The sequence below is a fragment of the Panthera pardus genome, unplaced genomic scaffold (genome assembly GCF_024362965.1).
Source record: "Panthera pardus isolate Hobbes unplaced genomic scaffold, ASM2436296v1 HiC_scaffold_8, whole genome shotgun sequence".
Classification (NCBI taxonomy): domain Eukaryota; kingdom Metazoa; phylum Chordata; class Mammalia; order Carnivora; family Felidae; genus Panthera; species Panthera pardus.
The window spans coordinates 93,135,126-93,140,895 of record NW_026527013.1 but is presented as its reverse complement, the minus strand read 5'-3'; the positions used below and the strand labels follow the sequence as shown (position 1 = coordinate 93,140,895).

At 36.1% G+C, this 5,770-nt stretch overlaps 1 non-coding gene across 1 annotated transcript; it reads left to right on the top strand.

Annotated features, from left to right (window-relative positions):
- Positions 1 to 1,321: 1,321 nt before the first annotated feature.
- LOC128775734 (U6 spliceosomal RNA) lies at positions 1,322 to 1,425 on the top strand. The gene has a single exon (XR_008420714.1). It is a non-coding gene; the product is annotated as a U6 spliceosomal RNA (small nuclear RNA).
- Positions 1,426 to 5,770: the final 4,345 nt, after the last annotated feature.

Genomic DNA, 5,770 nt, shown 5'->3' with positions numbered 1-5,770 from the left:
CCACTAGGGAGCTTCATTAAAAATTCTGATGCAGGGCACCCAGGTGGCTTACTCAGTTGTGTGTCCAACTCTTGACTCTTGGTTTCTGCTCAGGTCATGATCTCACGGTTGTGGAATCAAGCCCCACAACTGTGCTGTGTGCTGCTAGCACATGCTCTCGATTAAAATAAGTAAATAAACTTAAAAAAAAAAATGCTGATGCAAGTGTGTCCTGTAAGTATGGCTTCTATAGGAGATAATTTGGGATTTTTCAGACTTCAGTGCAGTCTTCTTTTATGTGAACTCTTATGTCTCCTCGTTCATTGTGACTTCTCCAATCTAATTTACTGTTTCTGAGAACTCTTTATCTCCTAAATTGATAAAGTTATTCATAGAGTAATATTGTAAAGAACAGCTGTAGGGTTTTTTTTTTGTTGTTGTTATGCTTTGTCCATTTGTAGGACTCAAAAATATTTTGAAAAGTAAAGTTGATTATTTAGTAAACTCCCAGTTGTGTTGGGCCAGTTCTTCTTTGTAGGAAATGACTCCTGAGAGTTGGCTTGTGTCAATTCTTACAAGGCAGAAACATCTGTTAAACTATTTTCTTCTTGGCATTTACAAAAATAGCTTTAAAGTTGTCGTTATTGTAGTTTTAAAAGTAGCATATTTTCATTTTAGTCTCTTTCTCCAAAACTGCTGTCAGGCGATCCAGCACCAGGGACTAAAGCAGTGCTTTTTGTAGCTCTCTGGGCTTCCTTCTGTCTGAGATGATCATCTGAGGGCCTGGGCTCATCCATAGGCACATCTATTAAAACAACTAAATCTAACTAATCGGGGCTGAAACCTCACTAGTTTCCTTCACTTCCATGTAGCCCTCCATGTATCCTCTTTAACACTTACCTAGAAAGTTCTCACATTGAACACAGCTCAGTCCGGCAAGCTTTCCTTGATACTTGCTCCTGTCTATGTATTTTTAATAATTTCTTTCCTGACTATTCTGGTAATTGACATTGGCCTTCCTATACTGCCTTATCATGGAGACCAAGAAAGCTGCTCTCCTAGTTCTGGCTACTCCCACTAATTGCTTTTGGGCGCCAAAGTGACTGCTTTTCTGTCTGTTGTATTATTAAAGGATTAATTTCCCACTGCCTTCCTGTACCCAACACAGTTGACACAGTGGGATTTTTTCTTTTTTTAAAGAGTGAAGGGTAAAAATACATTCATACCTAAAAGTTTCTAATTCTAAAAAAAAAAATAGTGAAGAAAAGAAGGAAGATGGAGGGAAGAAGAAATAAATCAGTTGATATCAGAAATTAAACTGTTTTCCAAATGATGCTGTCTTGTGCTCACTTTGGCAGTACGTATACTAAAATTGGAACGATACAGAGATTAGCATAGCCCCTGTGCAAGGATGACCTATAAGTTTAGGAAGCGTTTCAAATGTTTCTCTCTCTTCTCTATATAATATAGTGAAAGGCTAGTTACTATTTCCTATCAAGGAGAATAGAAATAATTAAATTAATAATATTCTGTTTCGTTTTCGAATTGATTTTTATTGATGGATAATTATAAGATGTAATATATTGATAATAATAGAGTGGTTCTGGAGGTATTGACCATATATGTACTAATGTGACAAATAAATAAAATATAATCATAGAGACTAAAACATTTATATAGAGACAACACGGGCTTAAATTAGTGGTGGCATCTTAGTTGAAATAAATGGCAAACCTCAATGTTAGAAGGTTCGCCTGACCCTAATTTATGAATTTGTTGTTTGGTTCCTTTTGTTGCATCATGATTTTATATGAAATTGCAGATAGAAAGGTAGAGTAATATGGTCTTATAGTATCACTTTTTTTGTCCAGAAGCTGGAGGCAATTTTAGGATAATAAAAACTTCATCTTTATACTTCAAGTGGGCAAGATGAGAATGGGTAGAATTTTTTTTTTCTTTTTCTAGAAATGAGTAAAGTAGAACTACTCTGTGGGTTTCCAAAGTCTGAATACCACTGTTGGAAATTTCTATTCTTTAAAACATAATTTTCATTATTGAAAATTGCTATGATTTGAAAGCCCAAGTGTGGCAAAAAAGAATATAGTTGGGTGACAGAAAATTTATTAAGGCATGTATGATGGCAAATGTGTAGGAGACAGGTTTATAGGAACTGAGTGAGTTAAAGGTCAGATTGCTGAAGAGTTCTCTACATTCATTCTTCAGCTCTTGGATTCATTGCAACATAAAATAAGTCTTCAAAGTTTGCTCCCTTCCTTGTACCCTGTTGACCTTCCAGGGACTTCTAAAGTGATGTTAAATCCAGATCTACCTTCTCAGGGCAATAGTCTCATCCAGAAATTGGCTTTCTCCCATTTGTTCTCTAAAGAGCAAAAATCCTTATTTCTTTTAAATGCAGCTGTTAAGGGCTACTGGTCCCATTGTAAATTTTCTGATAAATTTATGTGGAGTCTATTTCATAGAGATCCATGTTATATTATGAGGAACACGTTCCTAACACAAATGATTCACTATCTAGTGCTGAAATGTCAGACATCTGTTGCAGATTGATGGGAAAACTTGGGAATGTGAGAGCTTTGGGCATTTTAAATCAAACAAATAACCTCCTGGGACTTACTTTAGACATGCTTCCTAAACTGACCATCTGAAACTGTATACTGGTTGTAGAAAATGATACTGAGCTGAATCATATTCAGGACTGCGGAAGGTTATCACATTAATCATTCAAAGTGAATCATGCCTCCTGTTACTTATGTCCCTATATAGTCTTCTTCTGTGGTCACTATGGGCTTGCTCATGTGACTTGATTTGGCCAGTGGTTGGTCAACAATTAGGAATACAAATATGAACGTGTGCTTGCACATGGTGGTTTCTCTCTTGAATCCCAGGTTGCCCAAGACAGTCTGCTTTATAAGCCAGGTAGAGGAAAACCAAGGCACTCTGTTCATTACCACCAGCCAATTGCCAGCATGTGGCCCTATGGGGTCAGCCAGCCTCCAGCTGACTTGCCAACTGATTGCATCTGCATGAATAAATCAAATCAACAATGCATGAAGGAAAGACAACCTTCTCCAGTTGAGTTTTGCCTAAATTACCTGTCCAAACATTTGTAAAAAGATAAATCGTTTTTGCTTTAAATCAGTAAGTTACGGAGTGGTTTGTTTCTCAGCTCTTAGATAACCAATATTTATCTGCTAGAAACTGCATTGGCAATTTACCCCAAACTGGGTAACTTCTTCTCATTATCCGTAGAAAGATGGGTAAATTACATTCTCTGAGAATCACTTGGCTAATAAAAAAAAAAAAAAGAATAATATTAGTATCTTTCTGTGTGTGTGTGTGTGTATGTGTATGTATGTATGTGTGTATATGTGTGTGTATATATATGTGTATATATCTATCTATATCTATATCTATATCTATATCTATATCTATATATATATTAAATTATAGAGACCATTTAGTTCATTCCTTTTCCAGCTGCAGAGACAGATATTTGTGGGATTAAATGGCTTACTCAAAGTCACAAAAAATTACTAGTTGGTAGAAATTGAATTAGCTTTCTTTTACATAAGTAATAAACACTTAAGTCTTAAATGATATGTGATAAGAGGATGGTCATTTGCATTAAAAAAAAAAAAAAGCAGAAACATAAAATACCCAGGATTGAACCTGACACAAAGGAACAAGACTAACAACAGGATTTACTGGAGGATGTAAAAGAAGACTGGAATAAGCGGCCAGGCCTACCAGTTTCCGCAAAAGATGTGATACTGTTCAGATGGCAATTATTTCCAAACCCATATACTGAATTTCAATCAACACTCTACATTTTTGTTGTTGCTAGAACCCAAAACGTTGATGCTGCAGTTCATCTGAAAGAATAATGAGTGCAAAAGGCCAAGAACTACACTTAGAAAATAGAACAAGAAATTTATGAAAAAGGTACAAACATTGGAAAAATAAGCTATGAAACTATTGTAATTGAGGTAGTACAGTTCTGGCATCCTTACCCTTAGATAACATTCCTGCTTTCTATTCTATTGTGGAAAAATAGAAACAATTAGAAAAGAATTTCCATTTGTTTTTTGAACTACATTTGTCAACCTGTCTACATCTGTATCTAGATTCTTTGTCTCTTCTCCTATCACCACGAATAAACAGTTCATCCAGTTGGTATCCAATACGAACCCCTTTATTTTATAGTGGCTCCTCTCTCCTTTAGCCTGTTAGACTTTCTTTAACAAGAGTCTCTTCTCTTGCAGTATCAACATTTCCTGCTCCACTGGATTATCTACCAGTACACTACTGTGCTGTTATTTCTTGGTTTAAAAAAAGGGAGGAAAAAGGTCTACCTTGACCACTTATTCTCTTCCAGGTTTTATTCTATTTTTCTTTCAGCAAAACACCTCTTAAATTTCTGCCATCAGTCATTTCACTTTTCTTCTCATTTTCTCTGGAAATCATTGCAGTCTTTGGTGTGCGCCACTTTAGCGAAATCGCTCTTGTCAAATGCATGTGGGACTTCTGTTGGGAAAGATGGTGTTCAATACTAGGGCTTCAGTTTACTCAGTTTGTCAGCAGCCTTTACCACTGATGATCACTCCTACCTTCTCAAAACATTTTCTTCATCTAGATTTTAGGAAACCATGTTATCTTCATGACCTGCATATAGTCTCATGGCTTTAAACAATAAGTATGCATTCATGAATTTCAAAGCATACCTCCAGACCAGACACCTCATCCAAACTTGACACTCATCCATCCAGTTGTTCAGTGTATATACTCCATTGGATGTCTAATAGACATCTCCAGCTTAACAAGCTCAAACCGAAGCTCTTGAATTGTGACAGCCAAAACCTATTCATTTCATAGCCCCCTCCATCTAAACAAATGGCAACTACATTCTTCAGGTTGAATAGACCCAACTTGATGATGATATCCTCCATTGTCTTTATTCTTCATATCTGCAAATGCTATTCACTCATAGTTGCAAATGCTTATAAAAACTCCTCTGTCACTATCATCCTCATTCAAATCATCATTTTTTCTCTCCTGGATTATTGCAATAACCCATAACTTGTCTTTCTTCTTAAGCCTTCCACACAGGCAAATTATACCCCAACTAAACTAAAATATCCACACTAAAGGAGTCATCTTACAATCAATATGGCTTATGTCCTTTTTCTTGAGGAAGTAGAAGCAGATGTGGGTTCAAATTCACATTCTACCATTTACAGTATGAGTACATTATCAACATTTTTAGCCATTATTCTTTCTTTTAAGAAATGTGTATGTAATTTGCTCTCTCTACTCCACAGAGATTTAAAGGGCATTAAACAAATACAAAAACACATCTGTGTATGTGAAATTGGTAAAATGTTACCCAAATATAAAATGATAACAAGGGGCGCCTGGGTGGCTCAGTCGGTTAAGCGTCCGACTTCAGCTCAGGTCATGATCTCGCGGTTCGTGAGTTCAAGCCCCGCGTCGGGCTCTGTGCTGACAGCTCAGAGCCTGGAGCCTGTTTCAGATTCTGTGTCTCCCTCTCTCTCTCTCTCTGACCCTCCCCCATTCATGCTCTGTCTCTCTCTGTCTCAAAAATAAACGTTAAAAAAAATTAAAAAAAATAAAATGATAACAAATTGATAGTATAGTTATTATGACAAGCAAATACATGAGTCTACACTGTATGATATTTCAAGTGTCATAAAATATTAATAACTTCAGATTAATATAAACCATAATAACCACTTCATATAATGTACTACAC